Source organism: Microtus ochrogaster, unplaced genomic scaffold, assembly GCF_000317375.1.
Source record: "Microtus ochrogaster isolate Prairie Vole_2 unplaced genomic scaffold, MicOch1.0 UNK114, whole genome shotgun sequence".
Taxonomy (NCBI): domain Eukaryota; kingdom Metazoa; phylum Chordata; class Mammalia; order Rodentia; family Cricetidae; genus Microtus; species Microtus ochrogaster.
In genome coordinates, this window is record NW_004949212.1 from 538,584 (window position 1) to 549,601 (window position 11,018).

The 11,018-nt window shown below is 37.8% G+C and overlaps 1 pseudogene; it reads left to right on the plus strand.

The window, feature by feature from the left end:
* The first annotated feature begins 3,020 nt into the window (after positions 1 to 3,020).
* LOC101998581 lies at positions 3,021 to 10,784 on the plus strand (annotated as a pseudogene).
* The last annotated feature ends 234 nt before the right edge of the window (positions 10,785 to 11,018 follow it).

Below are 11,018 nucleotides of genomic sequence, written 5' to 3' on the forward strand. Positions count from 1 at the left end.
TCATTACAGATGGTTGTGAGCCACCATGTGGTTGCTGGGAATTGAACTCAGGACCTTTGGAAGAGCAGGCAATGCTCTTAACCTCTGAGCCATTTCTCCAGCCCAAGGGTTGATTTCTTAGACAAAATGTTGATGCAGTTGGGTAGTTTTTACTGATGACTCACTCAGGTCTACAATGAATATTGAAACAAGTGGGACAGAAAGAAATAAAAAGTCTGTTTGGTAGAGGAAAAAAAGCACTGGGTAGTTTTATGTGGCAGTCCTGTGGAGAAACAGGCAGAAACTTTCAAGTAGGTTGTCACCATTAAAGGAAAACCTATTGGTCCAGAGTGGAAGCCTAGCAAGGTGTTCACTAAGGGTAAGACTCCTTCCTGATAAACCTTCAGTTGACGGAAGGAGTAAGCAAAGTGATTTCAAGTTAAATGAATCAACTTCATGCAAAACCTACTGTGACTCTGGTCTGCGCAACTCTGGTAGGGTCCATTACAACTTAGCAGCCAAACTTGGCTTGATCACCCTGTCATACTCGTTCTAGGAACAATAAAGATGCCAAATGTAAAGGTCATGGATTCTTCCTCTGTGCTTTCATTTCAGGACAGTTGCACCCATTTGCATTTTGCAGGGTCGACAACCTGGTGAGGACTCTTTGAGAGTTCATTGCATGAAGCTGTGAAGATAAAGCTTCTGTTCTTTTGAGAAAATAGGATAGTAATATACCTAAGCCACGAGACATTTGCTATGGATAGCTGCATACAGAGAGAGGAAATAGCAAATGAGAGACATGAGTGAAAAGTTACAGGGATAGAGCTTTCTAAATTCTTTGAAAATGAAACCCCTTGTCTCTGAGACACAAATACAGGATTTTGTCCTGCTGGTTTTTAATCTTGCTTTGATCCAATCTTCCCCCACCATCTCCACATTCTGCTTTCTTTTCGTTTTAAAATAGTTCCCTCATAGACTACATCTGAACTACAGTTTCCCCCTTCACTCCTCTCAGTGCCCGTCCCTGCTTCATTCTCCTTCAGGTCCCATCCTCCTCCATTTCCATTCGTAAGTGATATCTCCCAGTGATATCAACCAAATATGTCATATCAAGTTACAATAAGACTATGTGTAAACCCTCTAGTGACAGGTGTGGCCTGTGTTCTGTCAAGCATTCAGGAGGGCTTTGCGCAAGTTGGGGGATAAGAAAATGTGAAGAAGGCATGGGGACAGTGTGGTGTGGGGAACTTTGAGAGTGGGGATGTCTGCAGGCAGGTGGCCTACATGGACCTTTCACAGCTCGTGTGACTGTTTTATAAACAGTACCTCTACCTATGTTGAGGGCTAGAAAAATATAACAAGACTGCAAGTGGGATTGGGAATAAGTGTTTGGGGGAGCTACTCCAAGAGAGAAGGAGAACCATGGGTAGGATGACACAGGCAAAATATTGTCTTGAGTATCCAAAGAAGCTTTGGATATTTGAACAGTGTTAGGGCTGTTAAAGATTGTGAGGATCACTGATGTTAGACTTAAAGCATTTCCATTTCTTTTTGTTTATTCTTTTTATTTGTTCCTCTCTCATACAGTACATTCTGGCCACAGCTTCAAATTGGTCTACCTCTCCTAGTTCCTCCCCAATCTTCCCACTCTCCCTCAGATGCCCTGTTCCCCCTTTTCCCTTCAGAAAATAGCAGGCCTCACAGGGATATCAAATGAACGTACAATAACTCTAAGCAGAAACCTCCATATCCAGACAGGATTAGGAGGAAAAGGGTCTCAAGAGCAGGCAAAAGTGTGAAAAACACCCACACTCCTACTATTAGGAGTTGCAGAAAAATATCAAGCTAAGCAACCACAACATCCATACAGAGGCCAGGATCCAGACTCTGCAAGATCCATAATTGCTGTTTAAGGCTCTGTGAGCCCATATAATCCCTGCTTAGTTCTTTCTGTGGGCTGTGTTCTTCTGGTGTCCTTTACACCTATGGTTTCTATAATCTCCCTCCCAAATTTTGGCAGGATTCCAAGAGCTCCAGTTAGTGCTTGGGTGAAGATCTTTGCATCTGCTACAATCAGCTGCTAGAGAAAGCCCCTCTGTTGACAATTAGGCTAGGACCCAGTCTATGATTGTATCAGAATTGATCTAGCAATCATTGTATTGGTCATTTTTTCTTTTTTTTATTACTTGGATTTTGTTCTGCTCTAAATCTCTGAGCCATCTAACTCCTTGTTCCTTGCCATCCAGGCAATGTTGGGTGTTAGTTTCCTCTTTAGGCTTGGGCCTCAAGTTTGTTCAGTCATAGCTTTGCCACTACACCAATTTAAGCCCATTCCCTGGTATAACTTCCAGACAGAACAAATGTGTGTTGAATATTTTATGACTGGCTTTTTTTTCCTAATCCCACCATTGGGAGATAGCTATATGTGATTACAGATGATGATTTGTTCAGGTTTCATGTTCTTAGTTACTGGGACCCTAGTCCTCACTAGGGTCATCCTCATAGTTTGTAAAATTTTCCAATGCACTAGGCTTCCACATTAACCCTAAAACCTTTCTTATTCTAGTTGCCTCTCCCTATATTCTCTTCCTCTGTCCCTCCACTGATCCTTCCTGTTGCTGCTCCCAGTCCACCCATAAAATCTAGTCTATTTTCTCTTCCCATGGAAGATCAGTGCGTCCCCTGCTACATCAGTGTTTGTTACTTACCCTCTCTGGGTCTGTGGATCGTACTGTGATTATTCTTTACTTGACAACTAAAATCTACTTACAAGTGAGTATGCATTATGGTTGTTAATGTGGTTTCAAATTTACTTGCTCAGAATAAAATGAAGTCAGGAAACTAGATACCACCAAATCAAATAATCCAATAAAAATGTGGTACAGATCAAAACAAAGAATTCTAAATAGGTAACTTTAAACTGGCTTAAGAACAATTAAATAAAGGTTTGACATCCATAGACAACAAGGAAATGCAAATCAAAACTCCTTTAAGACTTACTTTCATACCTGCCAGAATGGCTAGGATCAATAACACAAATGACAGCTTATGCTGACAAGGATGTAGAAAAGGGGAACATTCCTCCAGTGCTGCTTGGAGCAGAAACCTTTATAGCCACTATAGAAATCAATATGGCAGTTCCTCAGATAATTGGGAATCTATTGACATCAAGAATGAGCTATACCACTGTGGTAGTTTGAATGTAGTTGGACCCCATAATCTCTTAAAGGGTGGCAATAGTAGAAGTGTGGTTATTTTGGAGTGAACACGCCCTTGTTAGAGGAAGTGTGTCACTGTCAGTTGTTGAAGTATCTTATTCTTAGGATACTTCCCAGTGTGACAGATAACTTCCTGTTGTCTCTGAGTCAACATATATGAACTCTCAGTTCCAGCACTACATACATACATAGCCTGTGTACATGTCCCAAGCCATGATGATAATTGCCTCAACCTCTGTAATTGTAAGTGAGCCACCTCAATTAAGTATTTTTTTTTCTTCAGAATTTCTGTGGTCTTGGTGTCTCTTCACAGAAATAAAAACTTAACTAAAACAAAAGTTGGTTCCAGGCACTGGGGTATTGCTCTGATAAATGTGACCATAGTTTTGCTTGGAATAAGATGGACTTTTGGACTTTGGCTTAGGAAAGGTATTAAATGCATTAAACACTTCATACTGGGTCATATTAGGAGCATGGGAAACCTTGATAATGATGTGAAATGTTGGGAAACACCTCTATCAATATCAGTAGGATTTTTTTAATATCTATTTATTTATTATGTATACAATATTCTGTCTGTGTATATGCCTGCTGGCCAGAAGAGGACACCAGACCCCATTACATATGGTTGTGAGCCACCATGTGGTTGCTGGGAATTGAACTTAGGACCTTTGGTAGAGCAGGCAATGCTCTTAACCACTGAGCCATCTCTCCAGCCCCCAGAGTAGGATTTTTGTATGTTGCCTACAAACCATTCTCATGACATTTTGGTGAAGGAAGTGGCTGAATTTTGTCTTGGTCCAAAGAATCAGTCTGAGACTAAAGTGAAGACTTTTGATTAATACCGTTGGCAGAAAAAAAAAATCTCAAAACAGCCTAGGATAGACTCTTTCATGTGGATATTAGTGGTAACTCTACTGAAGATATATAATGAAAGGAGCAGCTGATCAAGGAAAAATACTTGAGGAGAAAGGGGGCTCTTGAAAGTGGAATGCAATTAAATCCTCTGTTCAAGGACATAAACAGATGAAGAAATAAAGGGAGTGGTGATCCGAGTGGGTGGTGGCACGTGCTTTTAATCTTAGCAGGCAGAACACAGAGGCAGGCAAATCTCCATTAGTTCAAGGCCAGTCTAGTCTACTGAGCAAGTTTCAAGAGAGCCAAGCTTAAGCAGTGAGAGACAGAAAGCTGGTGTCATTAAACAAGTGGCCATGTTCCAGCCCTAGTAAGCAACAGAACCTGACAGATTTGGCCTTGTGGTTCTGGTTTGAGAGCTAAGGATAGAAGAAATATGTTCAGATCCTCTGGTTCTGGTTAGCTGGGGCTAAAATATCAGCTGGATGATCAAGTTATCAGAAGTATTTAAATGAAATTTTGTTTTGCTGGGTACTTGATGCTGGTTGGCCAGAGCTAAGAAATCAGTGATGATTAAGGGACCAGCATCACTGATGTGAAAATGTCTGGGAAGTGTTTCCTAAGAGCACAGAGAAGCTGTCTTCCAGAGGTAGCCAAGGTTGTACCTCATGCTGATAGATGGAGTTTGTAATGTGTCTCACCCAGGTGGTATTGGTTTTGAAGGTTGATGGATGTAAGACTCGGCACTGTGAGAGGCCAGGAAAGGACATCACTGAAGGTGCAGACTCATTGGCAGTTAAATGCCCAAAACTGTGAATGTTATGCCGAGAAGTAGAGATGTGGCACCCTGAGAAGAGCCTATGAGAGACTACTGGTGAAAGTGTAGCCCAGTTGCATCAAAAGGCCCCAGTGTTTTTAGATGCCAGTACTGTGAAATGATCACCAAAACAGCAGTGGCAGTGGAATTTAACCAGTCAGATTCTAGAAGACCAGCTGTGTGCACTGCAGAAGGCAGAGACAGTGTATTGACACAAGACCTGTGAAAAAGTCCAGAAGATCATGAATGAATCTAAGATATTGGAATACTGGAATTTTTTAATTACCCAAGATGTTAGAGATGCCAGGGTCATAGGTTACCTGCCAAGATGAGCTGTTAATGAGAAGTGGAACCAGCCCAAGAAACAAAAAGTGTTGCACTCAACATAGCTGAATACAGTAGGAGACCTGAAGAGCCATTGAACATAGAGTTAGGTATCATTATATTGATTTTTTTTTCTTTTTTGTTACTTGTATTTGGTTCTCTGAGTCATCTAGCTACTGATTCCTACTGAACTATATGATCATCCTGGCAACATTGTGCTTCAGTTTAGGCCAGTCATTGGTTTGCCACTATACCAACCTTGAGCCACCATTTCCCTGTATAACTTCCAGACAGACAAGTGTGTTTCAAATATTTTAGGGTTGGCTAAGTTTCCTACTCCCACAACTGGGAGTTGTAGGTGATTTCAGAAGATGACCGTTCAGGCTCTATATGATGAGTTACAAGGATTCCTTACCAGAGTCACCCTCAAAGCTTTCAGAGGGTTGCTATGCATTGTTTCAACATCACTCCTTGAAAGCTTTGCTATTCCAGCCATCTCTCCCTTTGCTTTCCTGCTCTGTCCCTCCATTTACTCCCATGATCCTTTCTATTCTTGCTGTGAATTCACCCACAAAATCTAGTCTATTTTCTCTTCTCATGGAAGATCAATGCACCCCGTGCTGTACCCTTTCTTGCTAATTACCCTATCTGGGTCTGTGGATTGTACTGTAATTATTCTTTACTCAACAGCTAATATCCACTTACAATGAGTATATAACATGTTAGTCTATGTGGTTGGCTTTACTTGCTGAGAAGGAAAAAAATGCAAGAAGCTACCCATCAACAAATAAATTAATGAATAAAAATGTGGTGCAGATCTAAACAAAGAATTCTAAATAGCTAAATCTAAAGTGGCTTAGAAACATTTAACTAAATGTTCAACATTCATAACCATCAAAAATGTAAATTAAAACATCTTTTAGAATTCACCTTATGCCACACAGAATTACTAGATTTAATAACATAAGGGACAACTCATTCAGGCAAGGATGTGGAGCAAGGAGAAGACTCCTCCATTGCTGCTGGAAATACAAAGCTTAAGGCCACTATCAAAATATGGTAGTTCCTCAGATAATTGGGAGTTTATCTGCCTCAAGATTCATCTATACAACTGTGATAGTTCGTATGTAAGTGGTCCCCATAATCTCCTAGGGAATGGCACTGTTAGCAGGTATGACTTCTTAGGAATGGTTATGGCCAAATAAGTCACTATCATGAGTGTTTTAAGAAACTTGATATTTAAACATTTTAGGGACTGTCCTAGCCTATGACAATCATTGAAGTTAACTAAATACTTTTCCATCATGAGATGACTGTGAACATTCTGGGATCTGGGTCATAATGTAGTTGATTGAAGAAAAAGATCCCAGATAGAATGAAGCATTAGAACATCTGTCTCTCCTTTATGCTCTTCTTTGTTTTTTTTTTTTTTTTGTCAAACCTTTAGTGGGAGGAGTCATTTTGATGAAATTACTCATTGGGGATAAGATTTACACGTTTAAAGCCTCAACTTATTTCTGGTTATTTGTGTTTTGCTGTCATGACTGTATAACTAAATGACAAAACATACAATTGACACAATTGTTATTCATTGTTAACCCTTTGTGTTATCTTGATTTTTATTTTAATTTTTTGTTTTAAGTTTTATTTTTAAAGACAATGCTTTTCTGTATATCTCTGGCTGTTCTGAAAGGAGCTCCTGAGACCATGCTGACCTGAACTCAGAGATTCACAACAGAGGGATTAATGGTGGAACAACATACTTGTTTTTATGTATTTAATATTGGCTAATGAGCCTGGAATGTAGATTTTTGTACATTTTAATTATATTTTGGTATGCTGAACTTCACCCATATCTTGAATTTTGAAGTTTGGTGGAGAGTATCATTCTCTTTCTGAGGATAACAGTATCCATGACATTAAAACCTGTGCCTTCTTCATTATTGCAGGTGTATGACATTCTACCTGCCTGTTATTTTTGTTTCAATTCTATTGAATGAATAAGAGTTTTTGCCTACATTCATGGATATGTACCGTATGTGTGCATGTTACTCAGAGTAGTCATAAGAGGCCTCAGAACCCACAAAGTTGAAGTAATGGATAGTTATAAGCCTGATGTCAGTACTGGGAATTGACCCTTCCTATCTGCAGACCAGCAAGACCTTTTAATTTCTGAGCCATCTCTCCTGCCCTATGTCATTTATAATCAACATTTATAGTGCTGATGTTTTTTGGACCATTTGTAACTGTTTAAACATGCAAATAAGATCTTTTAGCAAGATCTTATTATGTTACAGTTTAAACTGAGCCATTGCAGGTTCTGGAAAATGAATGCAAATCTAGAGTGAATACAAAACTTTTTGTAGGAACCTCAGTAAAGACATCTGATTTCTTTTTACATTTTTTGTTTGAATGATGTTTTTTAGGTGGAGAAGATGTTTTATTATTTGTAACTCTGGCTTACCTGTACTCACTGCATAGGTTTTGATTGGCACCCAACTCAATTTAATTCATCTGCTTTTACATTGAGTGCTGGTATTAAAGGCATGAGAAAATATATCCAAGTTTCCTATCTCTTTTCTAGATAATAATTGTCCATACTATTTCTCTGATGAATTCTCAGTAGCATTTATCTGTTTGCATATCTCTCTCTGTATGTGTGCTCATTGGCACTTCTTCTTCAAGGCTGTATCCTATTTAAAGGGCCTAGAAATGGCACATGTGAAACTCCTTCCTATTCATTTTCCTTCTAATGTGACTTGGTGCTTCCATTATAATGCCTTCATTATGGAAGAAATGAGGGAAGCATCAGAATTATATGAATATATTATTTGAAAGAAGTATCCAGTTACAAAGGCAGAATCACACATTATTTTATCATTGGTTGGATTATTCTAGAATGCAGTGACCTATGAAGATGTGCACATCGACTTCACTTTAGATGAGTGGGCTTTGTTGAATCCTTCTCAGAAGAGTCTCTACAAAGATGTGATGCTGGAGACGTACAGAAACCTCACTTCTATAGGTAAGACTGTGAATTTTCCTTCACGTTTTAAATTAAGGGGACAACTGTGTCTTGGTTATTGATACTCTTGTGTATTTGATTGAGAAAGTGTAAGAATAAGGTGAATAACTTTACTTAAGATATTAAATTTTGAACAATTTCCAATAATAATATATTATACATTTTCTGGAACTATATTTTAGGCTACAGTTGGGAAAACCATAATTTTGAAGATCATTGTCAAAGTGCTAGAAGACATGGAAGGTAATTTTTATGTGCAACTTGATATGAATTTGTCTTTGAAAAAATTTGTCCCAGAAGAGGTAAAGAAAAGCAACAGTATTAATAAGTTTAACATATATTGATGATTATTAATTTCTCACCAAATCATATGCTTGCTTATTAGGTAGCTAATCTGTATTTTTAGGGCTTACCTCTAAAAACCAAGACAAGTAAACAATGACTTATCTAATACCACCATTTGAATCATAGCCCCTCCGGGTGGTGGTGGCGCACACCTTTAATCCCAGCACTCGGGAGGCAGAGGCAGGCGGATCTCTGTGAGTTCGAGACCAGCCTGGTCTACAAGAGCTAGTTCCAGGGCAGGAACCAAAAAGCTACAGAGAAACCTTGTCTCGAAAATCAAAAACAAAACAACAAAAAACAAACAAACAAACAAACAAAAAAAGAATCATAGCCCCATGGGAACTATGCTGTAGAACTGCCAATTCATTTAGTTTTATACCACTCTGAAACTGAACAAGGTATACAGATTGACTAGATGAGAATTATATATCCAAATCTGTCAAAGAAATAAAAGGTACTAGTGTCATTCATATACTTGTTACTTTGCTGACCGTATTGGAAGGGTTAGTTTATGAGACTTAAAAAACCTCTTGTGAAGAAATCTTAATCTCTATACCACATATTTGTGAGGAATAGAAAGTCAAACTGTGTGAATTCAGTGGAGAAACCTTTTATTTGTTCTTCCTTTAATAAGAATATCATATGTCACTCTGGATACAAACAAGTGACCATAGGGATATGGAAAAATGACTGCATCTCTCTCAGAATAATGAGAAGATATAAAAGATATTTGATATTCCAATATTGATTAGACTTTTTGAATATGATACTAGTTTATATTTAATTGCTTTTCCAACTTCATTTGGAAGACATCAACATACAATGAAAATCAGTCCTATGAATTTTGGACTGTTTAGTTACTTTTGTTAGTCCTGGTACACTTACTTGTGTATTATGTATTGCACTATAAAATAACATAACAATGTAATACATATGGTAATGTTTATTTAAAACTGAGTTGCTCCAGTTCCGTTCAAATATTAAAAAAATCATATGAAAAGATTCCATAAATGTGGGCATGAAATAAAGGCTCTTATCATTATAGGTTCTTCAAAGACACAAAACACTACTTAATGAAGTAGTGTACCATGAATACAAAACTTAAAATCTGAGTATTCTTTACAATTAGACAAAATAATAAAATTAATTCATACAGATACTAAGATTCATCTGTTTAATGTGTGTGGAAAGCTTTTCCTCTGCCAATTTTCTTTGCAGGTATGAAAGAAGCCATACTGGAAAGAAACCCTGTGAATATACTCAATGTGTTAAAGCCTTTTCATGTTGCAGTCATCTTCAAGGATGTGAAAAAATTCCTGCAGGACAGAAACCATATGATGGTATTCAATATGATGAAGTGTCTACATGTCCCAGTCATCCCCAGATACTTAAAAGAACACATGCTATAGGGAAACCCCATGAATGTAATCAATGCAGTAAAGCTCTTGTCAGTCATGTTCAGCTTCAAAAACATAAAAGAAGACATACTTTTGAATGTAATCAATGTGATAAAGCTTTTTCACGAAAGTATAAACTCCAAATACACAAAAAAACACATAATGGTGAAAAACCCTATGAATGTAATGAATGTGGTAAAGTCTTTGCATATCACCATCATCTTCAAGTGCATAAAAGAACACATACTGGTGAGAAACCCTACGCATGTGATCAATGTGATAAAACATTTTCACAGAACAGTAATCTCCGAGTACATCAAAGGACACATACTGGCGAGAAACCCTACAAATGTAATCAATGTGATAAAGCCTTTTCACAGAATTGTAATCTCCTAGTACATCAAAGAACACATACTGGAGAGAAACCTTATCAATGTAATCAATGTGATAAAGCTTTTGCAAGCCATGGTGAGCTTCACAGACATAACAGAACACATACTGGAGAGAGGCCCTTTGTATGTAATCAATGTGATAAGGCTTTTTCAAGGCACTCTCACCTCCAGATACACAAAAGAACACATACTAGAGAAAAACACTATGAATATAATCAATGTGGTAAAGCCATTTCATAGGTCAGTCATCTCTAACTTCATAAAAGAACATATACTGAAGATAAAACCTATGAATGTAATCAATGTGGTAAAGTTTTTTCACAACTTAGTAGGAACCAAAATAATAAAAAAAAAACACATGATGGAAAGAAGTCTTATTAATGTAATCAATGCAGTAAGGCTTTTGCAATACTTCATAGACATAAGTGAACACATAGACGAAGAAGCTCTTTAGTGCAGTCAATGTGATAAAGGTTTTTCATGATGCTCTAAACTCCAAATGCATGAAAGAAAACATATTGGAGAGAATTCTTATCAATGTAATCAATACAGTAAAACCATTTTATATGTCAGTGTTCTCCAACATCAGAAAAGAACACATACTGTAGAGAAACCTTATAAATACAATCAATGTAGTAAAGGCTTTGTATGTCACAGAAGTCT